The 19,325-nt window shown below is 40.6% G+C and overlaps 1 long non-coding RNA gene across 4 annotated transcripts in view; it reads left to right on the forward strand.

The window, feature by feature from the left end:
• LOC141568473 (uncharacterized) overlaps positions 1 to 18,013 on the forward strand; it is a 36,362-nt gene extending 18,349 nt beyond the window's left edge. For 3 of the 4 annotated variants that reach the window (XR_012491616.1, XR_012491618.1, XR_012491614.1), the window contains 2 exons: positions 11,392 to 11,492; positions 12,927 to 14,592. This is a non-coding gene — a long non-coding RNA (uncharacterized LOC141568473). Of the gene's footprint in view, positions 1 to 11,391; positions 11,493 to 12,926; positions 14,593 to 17,210 lie in introns of those variants that run through there. The other variant, XR_012491617.1, reaches the window with a different exon arrangement.
• The last annotated feature ends 1,312 nt before the right edge of the window (positions 18,014 to 19,325 follow it).

The following is a 19,325-nucleotide window of genomic DNA, read 5'->3' on the forward strand; positions in this document are numbered from 1 at the left end:
CCATGTTTCCCTGAAAATAAGACCGGGTCTTATATTAATGTTTGCTCCAAAAGATGCATCTGGGCTTATGTTCAGGGGATGTCATCCTGAAAAATCATGCTAGGGCTTATTTTCCGGTTAGGTCTTGTTTTGGGGGAAACACGGTATATGTTTATATGATTATGGTCCCTGTATATGTTTGGGAAAAGAGCATCAATGTAAGGAAGGGCCAGTCATTCCCACACTCCTTTATCTAATACACATCAATCAAATTTCCACACACTCCTACATTCTGGTTGTGTTCCTTACATTATGTACTTACAGGTTTTTTAAAAACTTAACTAAAGTCCTTAATTCATTCAGATTTCCTTAGTTTTTACTCAATGCGCCTTTTCTGTTCCAGGGTTCCATCCAGGATACCACATTACTTTTATGGGGCATGTCCTCTTAGGTTCCTTTGACTGTGATGGTTTCTCAGACGTTACTTATTTTTGATGATCTTGAAAGATTTGAGAAGTACTGGTCAGGTATTTTGTAGAATGTACCTCTATTGGGATTTTTCTGGTGTTTATTTATTTATTTTTCATGATTAGACCGGGATTATGGGTTTTGGGGAAGAAGACCCAAAAAGAGATGAAAGAAGACCCACAGAGGCAAAGTGCCATTGTCATCACATCATAATATCGACATGACTTATCACTGTTGATGTTGACCTTGGTCACCTAACTTGAGGGAGTGTTTGTCAAGTTTTTCCCACTGTACAGCTGCTCTTTCCCCCCTTTTTCATACTGTTCTCTTCAGAAGAAAGTCACTATTTGCAGCCTACATTTAAGGAAGAAGGAACTCCACTCCACCTTCTTGAGGCTGGAATAGTCACATAAATTACTGGAATTCTTCTGCAGAGGACATTTGTCTTTTCTCCCTAGTTATTTAATCATTCATTCATTCATTCATTCATTCATTCATTTATTTATACCAATATAGACTCAGATATATATTTTATACTTTGGGTTATAAACAAATATTTTATTGATTTTATTTCTCAAATTGTTGTAGCTTTGACATTGGGAGCTGTTTCAACTGACTCCCGTGCCCCTTTGACATATCCCTGTCATTGCTAGTTTTTTTGTTTAGTGCTTTCTTACTTTCTGGAACTATAAGATGCTCCAGGCTCATCTTGTGTGTTTTCTGTTCCACTTATATAATCAGCCATTTCTCCAAGGATCTGTGGTTCCTTTTATTGGAGGACGGTATTAGAAATCAAGGTCTGGGTACCTGGTGTGCTTGTTGCTGCTAAGGTATTGTTAGTTCTAGGACCTCTCAGTTGGCAGAGCAAGGAAATACATATGTGCATATGAGTATATACATATATACATATATACACATGCACATATATATACATACATAACACATACATTTATATATATATGGTCTGAATTAAGTTCGCAAACTTTTTTGCAACACTGTTGCTAACCTTTTTTGATATCAGAGGGATTATTCATTATGAATTTGTACCAACTGGACAAACAGTTAACCAAGTGTACTATTTGGAAGTGCTGAAAAGGCTGTGTGAAAAAGTTAGACGACCTGAACTTTTTGCCAACAATTCATGGCTCTTGCATCACGACAATGCACCAGCTCACATGGCACTGTCTGTGAGGGAGATTTTAGCCAGTAAACAAATAACTGTATTGGAACACCCTACCTTCTCACCTGATCTGGCCCCCAATGACTTCTTTCTTTACCCAAAGATAAAGGAAATATTGAAAGGAAGACATTTTGATGACATTCAGGATATCAGAGTAATATGACGACAGCTCTGATGGCCATTCCAGAAAAAGAGTTCCAACATTGCTTTGAAGGGTGGACTAGGCGCTGGCATCAGTGCATAGCTTCCCAAGGGGAGGACTTCGAAGGTGACCGTCGTGATATTCAGCAATGAGGTATGGAGCACTTTTTCTAGGATGAGTTCGCGAACTTCATTGCCTGACGTGTGTGTGTGTATACACATAAATATATTTATATATCTATCTATATATTAACCTAAACATGAATTTCATATAGATGTCTCCAGTTCTAATCTATTATGTGAATCATTCCAGCCTTTTCCTCTTGCTTGTCGGTAACCTCCCACTCCTACAGTGAGAAACCTGGCTCCCAACTTCTGACATCCATTTACTTAATTGTCCAATTCCAGTGTACGTGTATAGTGGTTTCAGTTTATAAGCTTTTACTAGAGAAAGTTGAAGCCAATTATTCATTCCTAAGTGCCATTGTGCACTGCCCAGAACAACAGCAATAAGTATTGATATACTATTAATTAGTGCTATTTGGAGAGTGTTAGGAAAATTAAAATCATCATCAAATATCTATCTTACCTGTAAATGGATTCTATTTGATTCTACTCACATTTGCAAAGAGGCATCCATATTGACAGGTACTGATGAAGGCATAAGTAGAGTGAAGGCACCCTTCAGAAAAAAGAACACATGGTATAGGCATTCACTGAGTGCTTACTGTGTGTCCAGCATTGTTCTGAGTACTGGGGAAACGGGAAACAAAAATGAGAAGGATCCATTTTAAGAGGAGGCACACAGGAAGGAGGCACAGAACTAGAGAGACATGCAGCCAGAGCCTGATTAAGTATTAAAATACTCGTATAAGCAAAGGGAAGGGAGAGTGTGCTTTGTCCTGGGGAGGAGAGAAAAGGCTTACAGAGCTGATGTTTGATCTGGGCCTTGAAAACAAGCCGGAATTCAACAGCAACGAGACAGGATTGTGGCCAAGGGAACAGCAGCCACAAAGGCAGGGAGGCATGACAGTGCGTTCTGTTCTTAAAAAGTCCTCAGTAACCACTTCGTCTTCTCCTGACAGTATCCTGCTACCACTTAGTGACATTATTTCCTGGTAAGCCATGGATGTAAGTGATTCACAGAAGTTGATGCTTTGGAAACACAGTGACATTTATAACACATGCACTATCCCCAGTGTGGGAAAAACAGTGCAGAAGTGAGTTACTAAGAACAGCCTCAGAGAATTAGCTTAAAACAACAGACACAGAGATTATGTCTGAGGAAGCAATGGAATAATTAGGTTTTGTGATCTCTTGGGTCTAATGGAACAAATCCCTTCATTTTTCACTTGAGATTAGCCTGATAACTATATTTTTAAAATGTCATAATATTTATCACACCCTTTCTGAGTATATGACCCTCAACACTACATAATCGCCTCTAAGGCTATATGAAAATAGAGAATTCTTCCCTTTTTAGGTGTTAAAATAGGTATGACCACATTTTAATTCATTTTTGTCTGCTTGGGTCTATTACCAAATTGGTTTGTCCTATTTTTACAGAAGTAACCTTCATCCCTCTAGAATGATATTATGCACCCATGTTCCTTCTCTGCATGGGTACCATCACCTCAAATAGTTTCCTATTATATCCCCCAAGTACCCAGCCATCAGCATTCTAAAACCGGAGCCATGCATTGCAAATGCTTTACAACATCAACCATAATCAACAGTTATTTTGTTGAAAATACCATCAATCATTTCAACTTTACTCCAACATATGAAGTTTAAACCTAGAAAATGCAATAGCATGGGAGTGAAAGGTTTTAAATAATAGTATTCGTAGTAATAGTACCAAATGTCATCTGTTAAATTAGAATAAAGAAAATGAACTCTAAGCATAAACAGAATAAATTTAGAACACAGAACATTCCTTTATGAACAAGAAGTGAAAAATGGAAAGTATACGAAGTGGAGAACTTGACAAATGTTACATGTATCTATATACATCCTATACAAAAGTACTGAACTGGCTGGATAGTATTTTGGGGTTTAACACGTTTTTATTGGGATCAAGGACTGGATTTGGTTGGGGGATTTTCTGTGTTCTCTCACATGACTGGGGCCTTGAGGCCCATCTACTGATGCCATCGGTAATTCCACGCGTGGGCCTGCTGTGACGGGCTGTGTTGATGCTCTGCTCAACCCCCAGAGCCTCTTTAGCATCCTCCTACGTCAGTGTGCTTCACTCCTACTGAATCGCTTCTGCAACTCTCTTCAAAACCACCATTAGGCTACTCAAGGTGCTTCGCCTAGAGAGCTGAGAGGTGGGAGTGCCTGGAATTCACCCACCCCCGCCACCCGCAGCCTGGAGCAGCCCAATGACCCATACATAGATATAAAAGAGTATCTTCCTTAAAACGGAACAGACTTTGTACCGTTGTCTACACTCTAGACCTCCCTGCAGGACAAGGCTGGGCCTGGGATTCACTTGAAATCACATCTTTGCTTGCCAGTTAGGCCCTATGACGCGGCAGATCATATCATGTAGGAAGGATCTGTTGGAAGATAAAAATGCCACATGGGTTCTCTGGCAAGCCCCAGTAGGAGTGTCACAGCATGGACCCCTGGGTTCCGGAGCAAGGTCATGTCATCTGCAGCAGAAAGCGATATAACATTTGAAAAATTGTGTTGATATTATTCTGGATCCTGGTAGAGATGGAGTGTCTGAACCCTGGCACATCCTGTGACTATGCAGCCCAGGATGGCCATTGTGAGGTGGGCACTACCGATGGCACTAAGGCTTACGGTTGGAGGGGCTCAGTTGCAGTCTGTTGTATGAGAAAGGTGACACATCTGAGTTCAGGCCCAGGGAGTCCCCAGAACCATCATCTCTGCACCTTTAGCTCACGTCTGTGGCTTCATGGGAGATTCCCTAAGATCAGTTGATGGAAGAAAAGAAAAACTGAGCTTGATTCATAGTACGTTGGTGCAAACAGTCCCACTTAGGGTTGCTTCTGAAAGATGACGGTGAGTGGAAATCTTCCTAATGCCCACTGGGTCATCCACTTTGTGTTGAGCTACAAGTGTCAGAGGTAAGGTGGTGGTGAATGGCTTGGCTGGTTGGTTAGGAGGCCAGGGGAGTACGACTGGAAGACTGGGCACAAGGAAGTGTGTGGAAGAGGCGTGTCGATAGACCAATGGGAGTAGGCACAACGTTTAAGGGTCTTGGTATCACATGTCAACACCCACAGCAGAAGAGACACTAGCCCCCAGGTAGACTGAAGAATTGTCCAGTAGATGACAGTCAGTCTGTCCTTGGCTACCCCAGTGGCACACAATCAGGTCATCCATGGAGGATGGGGGAGAAGAGGCGACAGGGGTCCACCACCATGGGCGCTCTCTCACTAAGGCTGATATATCTGCTGCTGCCACCAAAGGTCCAACTCATAAGCCACCAAAACTGACTTTAAGCCTCTGATACATGACCATCTTTGAGGAAACTAATCAGCCACTTGGTAACAAGCTGATTGCTCTGGAAAAATCCCTTCTGTCCTTAAAAGGTCAGCAGTTTGTCCTTATCTGAATTTAATTATATTCCAGGTATGCATTTTCCTTTTCTCTATGCAATATCTCAGCCTGTAGCATCCTGGGACAAAGAGAGTATCTGATTTACTGATATAACACCTCCATCTATCATCACCTCTAACTCTTACAGAAAATCAGGTATAGCTGTGGGCATATACTCATGGGATCCATGGCTCCTACCACCTACTACATCCAGAGGCTTCTGGTCTGACAGATATTTCCTTTAACAGTTTATTGTTTCAAAATCATAAGGAATATCTGGTTTTCGATGCCCTTAGCTCCCTGTGTTTCACCCACTTCAACCCAGTTACCCTACTTTAAGAGCTTTACCCTAAAGTAACAATATGAAATACAGACAAGATTTTATATAAAAATATTTGTCAAACCATTACTGACGACAGTGAAAAAACTGGAACATTATTAGGTCCCAAATCAGGAAAACGAACAGATAAATTAGGGCATATACCTATGATGGAATATTATGCAATGTTGGTTAAAAACAATTTTTAATGACATGGGAAAATGCTTATGTCATAATTTTAAAGGAAAAATGCTTAACATATTTAAGAAATTTTTAATGTAAAAGAAAACAGGAAAAATGACTTGGCCTAGCAGATATCAACATTAATTACAAAGCTGGAGTCATTAAAATTAGGCAGGATTTATGCAAAGATCTACAAGTACTTATGAAAACAATAACAGCTGAAAATGTTTAGCTCTTCTTATGTGCCCTGTAACAGATAAGTATTAACTCACTGAATTCTCACAACAACACTATGAAGGTGTACTAGAACTATCTGCATGGAGAGGTTAAGTGTCTTGCCTCTGTGCAACTGAATAAATAACTTAGAAACAGACAGAAGTATTTGTGCTACTTTGGTGTGTGGTAAAGGTGGCATTGTAAGTGAGTGGGCAAAGCCTGGACTAGTCAATAAATGGTGTGGACACACGGCTTTCCATATGGGAAAAAAATGTAGTTCCTGACCTCATACCCTATACATAAGCAAATTCTAAAGAAACACTGGAAATTATTAGAGTAATATATTTGAGACTATAGTGATGACTATATTGGTGAGGATCCAGGTAGGAAACAGGCGGTCACTCAAAAGTGGTAATTGAAGAGAGTTTAATGACTGGACTACTTATAAAGGTGTGGAGACAATGAAGGGAAACGAATATGGGATGAGAAAGCATTCTGGGGCTGGCAACAGCAGCCAGTGGTAACTGGTAAAATCATTATGCTTGAAGGGTAATGGGAAGGCAATTGTTAGGGGAAACCCAGGGCTGCAGAAAAGAGCCTCTGAAAGGGAGGACAGAGGAATGCAATCACTGCTAAATCTTCACACAGCAGGGGATACTGTATTTTGCTGTGTATAATGTGTACTGTATGTTTTGCCCAAATTTGTGAGGGGAAAAATAAAGATGCTCATTATACATGGGTAGTACTAATTCCGTATCTATATAAATGTTTTTAATTCTTTTACTTGTGATTATGAGTTAAAAGTGTAACTCGAGAGATCAATAATGATATCCGTATGCAAAATAATATCCTGGAATACCATCATCGGTTTTGTTGAACTTGGGACAGCAAACTTGCAACAACAAAGAGTCCTTGGCCTTCTACGATGCGTAAATATTGTAAATGTGTTACGATACATAAAATTTCTTGTATCTGTTCTTGTGTTTTATAATTATTTGTTCCATAGGATTTCTTGTACTATACTATGTTAAAAAATAAATGCTAAAATTTCTTTATAATACAAAAAACAAGTACCTAAATATAAACAAATAAAAATTTGAATTAAAAAATTAAAACGAAAGATCATTTCCCTGAAAGTTTGGGCCAAAGACGTGGGTGCACGTTATATAATACACAGGAACGCATTATACATGGCAAAATACAGTAAGTCAGGATTATAAATACCTCAACTTTTCCCACTTCCTGCCTCTTAATCTCCTGCAGATGCCTCCCATGGGCCAAACCCAACTGGAGGCTAGGGAACAAGGGAGCCTGGTGGACCCTGTCTCCAGAGGTCGGCTTTTCAGAGCAGGGTGGAGAAGAGCGTAGGGTGATCTGGAAGGGCAAATAGTGAATACCCAATACAATGACTGTCAAGAGAAGGCTTTTCCGGATAAGACGTAACAGCAAAACTCTTAGAGGAAAAGATTGATAAATCTGACTAGTCAAAATGTCTGTGCTAAGCCAGTTTAAAAGGCAAATGTCAGATTGAAAGAATATGTTTGAAACATAAAGACAACATTCATATCCATAATATATGTGTATGTGTGTACACACACACTAAATGTTGGCTGGCATGGGAAGAAAAGACCTCTCACATGCTGCTGGTGAATTGGTACAGCCATTCATTACAGGGAGAGTAATTTGGCAATATCAAGTGAAATTTAAGCTGTGCATACCTTATAATCCAGAACTATTTCCTCTAAAAGTATTGTCCACAGAAATTCTTGCAAATGGGCTCCAGGAAGTCACATTTTTAAGAATATCCATTGTAGTGTTTTTAAACATAAGAGAAAAAAAATTGAAAAGAACTAAATGTTAAGTGTTATTCAGAGGCAATAAATAGTGGTCTAGTCATGTAATAAAATGTTATCTAGCAGTTAAAATTCATGAGCAACACATTCACTTTTGACAATAAGGATAGATTGAAAAATAGGTTGAGTGAAAAAAACTGAGTTGAGAGATTTAGAACAGTATGGTAGCATTTATATAAACATTTAGAAACACAAACATAAATAATGAAATGTATATATAACAAAAACCTGAAATATTGACGTGAAAGATGTGTGTCACATTTTTGAAAGTGGTTGGCTCTGCAGAGAAACACAGATCTGGGGAGGGAGAATTTAAAGTACTTCAATTTTGTTTACAACGTTTTATTTATAATGCGCAAAAACCCACAAAAATGAATTAGAGGTATACTAAAATGTTAATAGGCAGCAACTCTGCAGGGTGGCATATTTGGCCCATAGTTTTCTAACTGTATTTTTCTAATTTTCCAAAATGACTAAATATTACTTTTATATTCTCCCCCTACCCCGTTTTTTTTTTTTTTTTTTTTTTTTTTTTTTTTTTTAACTCATTCATAATAGAGGAACAATCATGGCAGCCTCCATTTTAGAAGAAAAACTGGGTAGCCGTCAGTATGGGATACGAGGAAAGCCTTGCCATCTTTACCTGATGTCTTCTCTAGTCAGGTGAAAGCCACCCAGGGCTGGAGGAGAGATGATAATTTAAGACGTTCTGACTTCAGCAAAGCTGATGAATCTCCCCTTATTTTGTACTCAACGCACTGAAAAAAGAGCATCTAGAAATCGTGGTTTTCATTAGAATTTTCCCAGGGTCACATCCAGGTTAATGAAATATATGGGTGAATCACCAGTGATTGTGTATATATTTAATGCATGAGGTCTGTTTTCAGGCATGTTCAAAAATAAAGCTTTTTGGTACTCTTCCTAAATGTATTATGCTCTCATTTGTTTTCTCTTCTCAAAATCTTCTCACTCTCCACAATTAGATCTCTTAAACCAATTTCTGCATTTCAAACCTTCTTATTCATTCATCATTTTTAAACCAATCAAGCCGAAAAGCCGCATGTCATGATGTGAGGAGCCTGGAATTGGAAATTGAAAACCGTGGGTTTGAGTGCAGGCTCTGCTTCTAATTATTTGCATGCCTTTTAGCAAATGACTACTTTTCGGAGCCTCAGTTTAACTCTAAGTTGGAACTTGTATCAGAGGAATGCTCTCACCAGAATAACCAGATTGCAGGTGTCCATGGGATTTGTAAACTATAAAATAGCAAAGTCAGGGTTTACCAGCTTTCCTGGACCAAGTGGGCAGCTGCAGGATAACCAAGGCGTGAGCCGTATCCTTGAGAGACGTGTAGCTGGTGTCCCTAATTTGCAGCAAATTTCTAATGAAGCTGGGATCTTGCCCATAGGACATGCTGCTCCTCCGATGATCTGTGACCACACACGGTAAGAAGAGAGCAGATCAATGGAGCGAATACTCATTTTTTTATAGCTTTACATTCTATTCTTGGATTTCTTCACCCAACTGTGCATTCAATTGCGTCGTGCCTCACTCCATACCAAATGGAATGGGCAGTCTTAGCAGTCATTCATTCATGCAATTTTAAAAAAGCATTTTATTATGCTCCAGGCACTGTTAGAGGCCCAGCAGTGGGCACACATGAAAATTCTTGTCTTTGTGGAAGGTCACAGGCCTTAAACAAACCAACCAGGAAATGATATAGACCATTAGAAAGTGGTACGTGCTATGGAGAATAATAGCCAAGGGCTAGGGAGGAAAGGGCTGGGCTATGCCTTTATAAAGGGTGACGTGAAGACCTGGAGAAGGGGCCTTGCAGACCTCCAGCTACAGGGAGTGTGTCTTGGTTTGCTATTGCTGCTGTACCACGTTACCCCAAACCTTGCAGCTCAAAACAGTGCAACCTTACTATTAATATCTCACGGTTTCTGTAGGTCAGAAGCCTGGGTGGGCTTGGCTCTGCTCTGGAGCTCACGGGGCTGAAATCAAGACAAAGGCAGGCCTGCACTCTTATCTGTAGGCTCTGGAGAATTCCATGCCCAGCTCACACGGGTCTTTGGCAGAATCAGGTCCTTGCAGGTGTAGGACTGAAGTCCTCATTTCCTTGCTGGCTGTCAGCTGGAGCTTCCCTCAGCTCCAGAGACCACCTGCACCCCTGCCACAGCACAGCACGTCCTTCTCATGCTTTGCATCTCTCTGACTTACCCTTCTGTCGCACCTCTTCTGCCTTTAGCCAGAGAAGTTTTTGGGTTTTAAGAATTAATGTGAATCCAGAATAATCACCTTACTTCCAGGTCTCTAACCTGAGCAAAATCCCTGTTTTGCTATGCAGTGTCAAATGTACAGTTTCAAGGATGAGGATGTGGACATCTTTGGGGGGACATTCTGCCTTCCATGCAGGTCAAGGGCTCCAGCGGCTACACCAAGGCAGGCCCAGTCCTGGGACACATGGAACTCCTTTGGCTTGAGGACTCACTGAGGGCTTTGGGGAACCTTCCGGCATGGTGGCCTAGGATGCTTCCATCCAACCTTCCTTCCCTTCCCCCTTCACTAGAGTCGCTCTTGCATCATAGGAATTTCCCCTAATAAAATCCATGCACATTTCATCTCACTTGGTGTCCGCCTCTTGGGAGACCGGGACCACTGTTGGTCCAAGGAAACAGGCAGGCAGTCAGGTGGGCACTTGGGCCTGGCTTGCCCCCTGCCCAGGAACAGGGGGAGGGCGCTGTCTGTGCTGGTTGGTAGGTGGGACACAGATAGTCCCTGACACAAGGCAGCACTTCCACTGCTGAAGATGCCACCGCCACCCGTGGTGACCTGGTGCCATGTCCTGGTGGGAATGGGAAGGCTGTGGCAGGTGCGATACGTAGGCTTTGTTAAATATTGGGGGAGCAGTGCCTATAGAGATATCAGTGCTGGTCAGTCATATTCACACCCTACAGAACGATAATAACAAAATATGACTGTCAACAGTGTGACAGTCTCAGGGCCTCTTTGGTAGCTTACAGAGGCTTTTATTTCCTATAGTGGCAGGGCCGACGCAGTTGAAAGCAGGCTGAAGACCCCACTGTTACCGGGGTGTCTGAAAGCTCAGCCAAGGCAGGTCTGGTATGCAGAGGTCAGGGGATGCTGAAATATGGAAGGGGGACATCTTTCTGGATGCCCCTGAGGATGTTGGCCTTACCACCCCTCTTCCACCAGAATCTGTGGGCTTGCAGATATAGCCCACTCTGTCCTAATAAAAATCGGCACCCCAGTGTTGCAGCAAGATGCTGCAGAGGCCTCTGCCCCACAAGATAGCAGTCGCCGACACTCCCACCAAACTTCCTTCCCTCAGGGCGGACTTGCCTCACCATCTCATGATTCTCTCAGCCTTCCTCAGCTCACTGCTGAGTCTCCTTCACAGGTGTTTCCCCTAAAATCCTTGTACTCCCACTCACTTCTTGGTGTCTACTTCTCAGAGAACACAGATGGACAGAAGTGGCCAAGGAAGCCCTAGGTGAGAAGGTGACGTTCCAGCAACGACACGCAGGAGGTGGAGAGAGTGGGAAGACCATTCCAGGTGAGGGAACAGCAGTAGCCAAAGCCTTAGGAGGAGCCATGTGTAGGTAAGAGGGGGCCTTTCGCTCTGAGTGGGAAGGAAAGGAACTATAGGATTTTGAGCGAAGAAATAGCACGATCTAACTTAAGTTTTAAAATGATCTTTCCTGCAGTTACTTGAGACTTACATGGGGAGGGTGTAGGTGGGGGAAGCAAAGGTGGGCGCCCACCTGTCAGGTCGGGGTGATGGAACTGGACTAGGGTGGAAGTGGTGGGGGTGATCAGAGCCGGGATGCATTCCGAAGGGAGAGACAACTGAACCGCACGAAGGATTAGGTGTGAGGTGTGAGGAGGAAAACCGTCACCGGAACGGAGGCGCTGCTAATGGAAATGGAGAGGGAGCCTTGCAGCAGGCGTGAGCAGGACATCAGCAGTTTGGGACGTGTTAAGTTTGAGACGTTTATTCAACATGTATGTGGAGAGGTCAACTGGCAGTGGATGTGTGTGTGAGTCTGGTGCCCAGGGCAGAAGTCTGCGCTGGAGACGTAAATTTGGGAATTGTCAGCTGGAATATGGCATTTAAAGGCTTGAAACTGGGTGAGCTCACCCAGGAATGATCGTGGATAGCAAAAATGGGTACTTGATAAAATCACGTCTAAGCAAGTGAATTCATGTCATGCCTGAATACTGATGTTTTAGAAAACTCCGGAACATCTGTATGTTTTTCTCTGTATTTGAATTTCTGAGAGGCAAAGTCTGAACCTGGTCATGGTATATCTCTGCCTAAGAACCAGTAAAATAATCTTTTCCCTCCAGCTTTCCTGCTTGGTTAACAAAATTAAGAACCAAAGATGTTTGTGAATAAAAATGATTTTTTTTAACCTAATTATTCTACCTGCAGAATTGAAACCTAATGTTAAGGCTGGAGGCAGATTTGCTTATTAAATTAATTTCTGTATGTACTTTATACTTGAATTACACTCATTGGAATTTTCCATTTTCTTCGATCTCTGTTGCATTAAGACTAAAATGAAATCTATTTCTTTATCCTGTATATTTAAAAATTGTGTTAACTATTGTGAAGCAAATAGTCTTTGCTGAATTGTTGAGGGCAATTGCCCACATGTACTTCACAGAACAAAGCAAAGGAAACTTTTCTATTTCCATTATGGGAGGAAAGATTGACCCAGGGACTATGCTCAACCCATACATGGGGGGGGGGGGGGGCATGGCTAAGGGAGCACATCAGAATTGCATCTTGCTCAGCTTTCCTTAGTTCCTTCAAAACACAGCTGATAACAACTTGGTGCATAGCTTTATAGATCCATGAATGTTCTGGGCTAGAAGAAATCACTGTGACCAGTTACTATCCCTATTTTATAAATTATATCAGAGATCAAGCTATTTCCAAGTATTTGCAATTCTAGCTTGTTCGACTTCTTCCCCCCTGTACTAGGTTCCTAGGGCTGCTGCAACAAATTGCCACAAGCTTGGTGGCTTAAAAGAGCACAAAATTAATTTTCTTCCAGTTCTGGAGGTTAGCAGTCTGAAACCAAGGTGCTCACAGGGCCACGGCCTGTCCAAAGGCTTTCGAGAAGAATCCTTCCTCTCCTCCTCCAGCTGTTGGTGACTCCAGGTGTTTCCTGGTTTGTGGCAGCATAACGTCAACCTCTTCTTCTGCCTTCACGTAGCTGCTTTCCTCACCCTCTTTGTGTCTCAAATCTTCCTCTCCGTCCTCGTATAAGGACACCAATCATGGGATTTCGGGTGGACCGAAACCACTCACACCAGTCTACTTCTTTTATCCTTTCATGCTTCGCATTAATTTCAGTCTGTCACTGGCTCTTCTAGGTGGTCAAAATCCCTCTTAAAAACAAAAACAATGGCTTAGGACAGAGGGTTCATTGGAAAATCTACAGTCCCTACTTTTGCAGTTGCTCCAGAGGAGCCATCGTGATATTCCATTATCTGCCTTTTTTACCACCCGTTCTATAGATTCTTTATTTTTGACTCCATCGGCCACTCTAGTTGAGTTTGTTCGCCTGGTGGATGAACACAGACCTTTATCCCCGAGGACTCTGAGCCTTTGGGTATCTTGCCTTTATCAGCCGTTGTTTGTGGCAATCGCCTGCTTGCTGTTATAATGCACATGGAAGCACCACGAGACGACCTGGTGACTCTGTCGTGTTTCATGCATACTTCTTCTTGGCCTGGTTGTGTAGCATCAACCTTAGCTCATCATGATTATAGGGCTGACTGCTTGGCCAGCGTAATTGCTTTCTGGTCGACCGGTATGAGGCTCTCAAAGTGAATGGCAGCAATCTAGCTTTAGGTTATACCCTTCCATGGAGTATGTGTGGGTGGGCTAGGGGAGAGCAAGGAGTGAATATTTACCGAACAACACTCTAATTTGTATAACCTCCAATGGAAATGAGAAACACAGCTTTTGCTAATGGGACACCGGGAATGATGGTGAGATGCACGGATCCTACCTCCACGCCCTATGTCATCCGTTGCTTCAGTGTGTGAGCTGCATCCTGGGAAACTGCACAGAGCACGACCCCTAAGTTGGTGCGTTAGCTGAGCCTTTCACAGGCACTTCCAGTGCTCTGTCAGGCTGAGTGCTCCTAGGGCGATGGCATTTTGGGGCTGCTAGTTCTTCAAATACTTTTCTGTGCCCTCTACTTTCTTCCCTCCCCTTCTGTGACTCCAATTACATGATAACAGGCCACTTTAAGTTGCTGCACAGCTCACAAATGCTCTGTTCATTTTTTTGAGGCTTTTAAAATTCTTTGATACTTTCTATTGCTATGTTTTTAAATTCACCAATCTTTTCTGAAATGTCTAATTTTCTTTTTATCCCATCTAATGTATTTTTAAAAATCTCCTACATGTCTTGTTTAATCCCAGGGAGTTTAATTTGTATGTTTTGTCTTGGGCAAAGAGGGCCTACTTTGTATAAAAGAACATATTCGGGGATCTTAAATTCACATATCCACATTTGCCACCTCATTTTTTTCCTTTCTGATAAGACTAACGTGTTAATTTCACAGAAAAAATTGTTTTCTCAACTTATCAAATGACTTTGTGCATATAAATTTTGTAATTTTCAATATGTTGCAGAAATGGAAAATGATTCTATGTGTTTTGAAAAAATACTTTATAGATATAGAATAAAACATAAAATGACTTTCATTGTTCATTTACATGTTGAGTAATCCTTAATCAATCAGTTGATTATAATCAGATTTTAGTGATAAAGTAAATTAAGCTGAGAAATACAGAGTACTTTCACCTACGATACACTTATATCTTAGAAATATTATATAAAATACAGTAACATGTCCTATCTTTCCTGTTTTTCCAGGCAAAACAGAAAGGAAATTACGTTGTTTTGTGCATAAGGTAGAAAATTACCAGTTGTAACCCTTGTAATTATTTGTGTGCCTGTCTTATTTTCTACATTTTATAAAACTCAAGAATACTAATTGAAGTTACCATACACTTTAGGGAACTAAAAAAAAAAAAAGAGAGAGATCCTTCAATGTAAATATTTGAGCTAAAATAATGAGAACAACCTACAACAGTATAACACTTGAGACTATATAATGAAGAAACTAAACTAGTGAGTCATGATTAGAGCATGATATTTAAATATATACAAAAATATGAATAATGAATGTAAAACCATAAAATATTTAAATGTTTTTTAAAATAATTTTTAGTGATAGCTGTATGATTGGTAATGTTCTCTCTGATTCAGACACAACCACTATTAATGCGGATGATGATATGTTGTAACAATCTCAAAATAGTTATCCTCAAACATCTACTTTCAATAAATATTCTCATCTCATGCATTTTTTCATGCTGTGCAGCACTAATATAGAGCAGTGACACTTACTATAACAAAAGAAGCATACCTCTATGTGTGTTAAAACATATATGGTTATTATTAAGTTCCCAGTACTATAGAGAGAAACATCTCTATGACAGGTAAATATTTATTCAAAAAATGATATTTAGGAGTTTTGAATTAGTCTAAGAACTTACCTAAATTTGTCAAGATTATTACAGGCTGCATGGAAGATGATTATACTACAGATAATTTGTACTATAAATATTTGCATTCAATCTACTAACAACTTTTCCAACCCTTGAAATAACTATAAAAGGATACTAGTCTATAATTGGGCAGCATTACTTATACAGAGAAAACAGAGATAAAACTAGCACTTCGCACCATGTATAGGATAACTTCAAAGTGTTTTTAGAAATTGAGATTTAAAATTCACTGTAATGAGAAATAAAGATAATTATAAAAAAATCAGCCTATAAAAAACTGTTTTTTGTTTTTTGAAAAATGAATAAAATACAAATCTATGATGATATGGAGCAGTAAAGAAAGACAAATAACTTTAGAAATGACAAAGCATACATAGCCATGGATCCAGCAGAGGTTAAAAAGCAATTAAATAATATTTTAAAACCATTTAATCCAAGAATTTTGCAAAGCTAATTGAAATTTATATATTTCTAGAAAACTGTTATTTACCAAAAAATTGAAGAAGAAATAGAAAATCTGAAAATACACATAGGCATTAAAGAAATTGAATTAATAGTTAAAATTCCCTTACAAAGAAAACACTAGGTTCAGATGCTTTTATGGACAAGCACCACCCTATATTCAAGAAACCGATTGTTTCAATTGTTTACAAGGTTGCCTCTGAAATAAAGAAATTATGTTTTTTCTCTCTTGCTTGGAATTTTAACAAGACTAAGAAAGGTGAAACTGACAAAAGGAAGATGGGTATCTATTCCGTCATCCCACCAATAATTCAAACTTTTTAAAGTCTCCCAAACTGATTTCATGAAGTCTTGTAATGTTCCCAGGCTTGTTGAATGGCACCACCAATTCACATATCCAGCTTGTATTCTATTTCCCCCCATTATCTTGTCTATAACTATTTTTTAGGTCACCAGCATTATCTAGAAGGATAGCCCGTCAGAATATGTCTCTCGGCCTCCTGCCTTTTATTTATTTTTTTTAACCATTCAAAATTCTTCCACCTCTCCAGAAGCATGACCTTTCAAAAGGGCACATTTGATGGTGTCGCTCCCCTGCATACAACCTTTCGTGACTTTCCTTATGGTCAAATAGAGTTCTGATGCCTTTGTACAATAGGCAGAACTTTCCCTCTGAAGCCCCATCTCCACCCCTGTAGCCCCGTCTCCTTCACTCCCTACCTAACAGCCACCCACCACAATGGAACTGCTGGCAGTCTCCCTGTCACACTGGACGTGCTGTCACCTTGACGACCTGCCATCTGCTAGTCTCCTATGGCAAACCAAACCTGGCTTAAGGTACTCAGCACGTCCCTCTTCCACACCACGTGATGGTGTTTGAAGTACATTTTCTTGTTTATTTATCCCATCCCCAACTCTGGCCTGCAAGCCCTTGAGGTCACAGAGACTTGTTCACATGTCATCCCAACCCTGGCCCTGTTCTTGATGCATAGTTGTGTTCCTAGGCAAATCAGTTCAAAATAAATGATAAAAAATTAATTCTGGAAGATTTGGGATGAGATCGTCTATAACTAGTTATTCAAAATGTATCTCTCACTAGGCAGCATCTCTGAATAGGCACCCTTCGGTAATAAGAGCAGTTCTAAAACCATTCTCTGAGGTATATAAATAAACAATGGAATTATGCAGTGGTGGCTTGTTTAATCTTTTCCAGAATCCTACCGATCACATCAGTGGATGGAGGACTTTCTCCATGGTAACATTCCCTTGAATGCAAAAGCTCCAGGCACTCTGAAAACACTCACTCAGGGATGCTATTCCTGCCAAATCCAAATCCTGATTAGCTGGAAACTTGGACCAACAAGAGTGCCCGTAGACCAGGTGATACCCTATGTTCTGTTTGTTGAAAGGAAGATACAAGCTGTGACCTGTGGATCTCTGCATCATAATTATCACCACAAAAGCCTGCTACACAATACCTTCTCTAAGTAAGAAGCTAAATATGAAAAATATGTCCTTTATTTTTGGATAATGAAACAATAGGAGAGCCAAACCCTACTCAAAGATGCAGTGCCTCCAACTTGCAGAAGAGTTTACAATTTATAAGGGTAAATATTGGCAAGTCTCTAACACCCAGAATTACTAAGATATGCAAACACTGATACGAGTACAGAGAGGCAGAAAGAGATGAAGTGTCTATAGCAAGAAAGGAACATGATTTGAGGCATAGCGGAGCTTAACCAGTATTGAAGGTAATTGCAAAGGCCAAGACACTGATCAACTTGAATATTTGATTTTAGACATATTCAATTTAGAGTCTCTGGTTTGGAGAAATTGGGAAGCAAATGTTGTTGTGAAACAATAAATAAATGGATTATTCTGTGTATAATTTCTAAAGTCTATAATAATATTCTGGAAATGGAAGGAATCATGATTTTGAAATTCTATGACATGTATTACTTCTTGGGGGTGGAAGTTATTTTGATGTTTAGTTTTATTTTTGTCAACTCAATAAACTCTGAAAATGAAATAAATTGAAATAATTCATTCATTTCGCTAATATTTACTGAGCGCCCACTCTGTGTCAGGAATGTTCTAGATTCTGGAGATATGCAGCGATCAAAACAAAGTTCTCAACCCTTGTAAAGCTTGTATTCTGCAGTGAGGGTGGGTGGGAGGCAAGACACAGTAAACAGTAATCATAAGAAATGAAAGTAAACAATACAGTAAAAGATAGAAGGTGATACGTTGGCAAGAACAAAAACAGGAGAGCAGGATAATCAGTTGATTATTTTAAATAAACTGGTTCAGTAGGTGAGATAGAAAACAATAGTCAAGCAAAGAGTGGTTACAGATGACAGAGGACAGAGTTGGCTGCACAGATGTCCGGAAAGGAGCATTTTGGGCAATGACCAGCAGTGCAAGCTTCTTTTGTTCAGGGAACAGGGAGGAGGCAGGAATGACCAGCACGGTAATTAGTTTATTGGTTAAGCTAATGCAATGAAATCTTAATGGTTTATCAGAATAGAAATTTATTTTTTCTTACATAAAGTCCAGTGGGAGCAGCAGTAACCCTGCTTCATTCTGCTTCATTCAATCAGAAGCCCAGGCTGATGGGACTCCGTCATCTTTAACACGTAGCTTTCAAGGTCACCCTGGACAGTGCTATCCGGCATGTGGTAGAAGAGACTATGAAGAATCACATGAGGGTTTTGTAGTCCAGGGTCAGGGTGACTGACGCCCCATTTGCATGGGAGTGATGTTTCCCAAATGTGGGACTTGCAGTGTAAAAACCAGGACAGTCCCGAGCAAACGAGGATGGTGAGTGACTGCCAGTCGAGCCTAGAAGGGCACATGCCATGGCCAGAAGCCAGCTGCATGGCCTCACGTAATGCCAGGGGGCTTGGAAGATGCAAGAACAGGGGACAGATCCCATGGGACAGACCATGGGAAGGACTGAGTGTCACTCTGAGTGAGATGAGAAGGATTAGAAGGTTTTAAAGAGAAGAGTAATATTTCACTTATTGCACTTTTTAATTTAACAAAACACCCATTTGTAAAATTCTAGCCCCTTTTGAAAGCATTTGCGAATATGTAAGTAATTTAATCCTCATTGCAACTTTACAAGATAAGTACTCTGACTATTCCCATTTTACAGGAGAGGAAACTGAGGCACCAAGAGATTTGGTAACGTGTCCAAAATCATCGAGCTGGAAGTGATGGAGCTGGCATTTAAATCCAGACAATCTCGCTAAAGCCGCCAGCCTCGCTTTCAACCTCTCTAATATTCACCGCTGAGATAACCTCCAGGGGTTTACAGAATTGCTCA

Source organism: Rhinolophus sinicus, linkage group LG14 (assembly GCF_036562045.2).
Source record: "Rhinolophus sinicus isolate RSC01 linkage group LG14, ASM3656204v1, whole genome shotgun sequence".
NCBI classification, from domain to species: domain Eukaryota; kingdom Metazoa; phylum Chordata; class Mammalia; order Chiroptera; family Rhinolophidae; genus Rhinolophus; species Rhinolophus sinicus.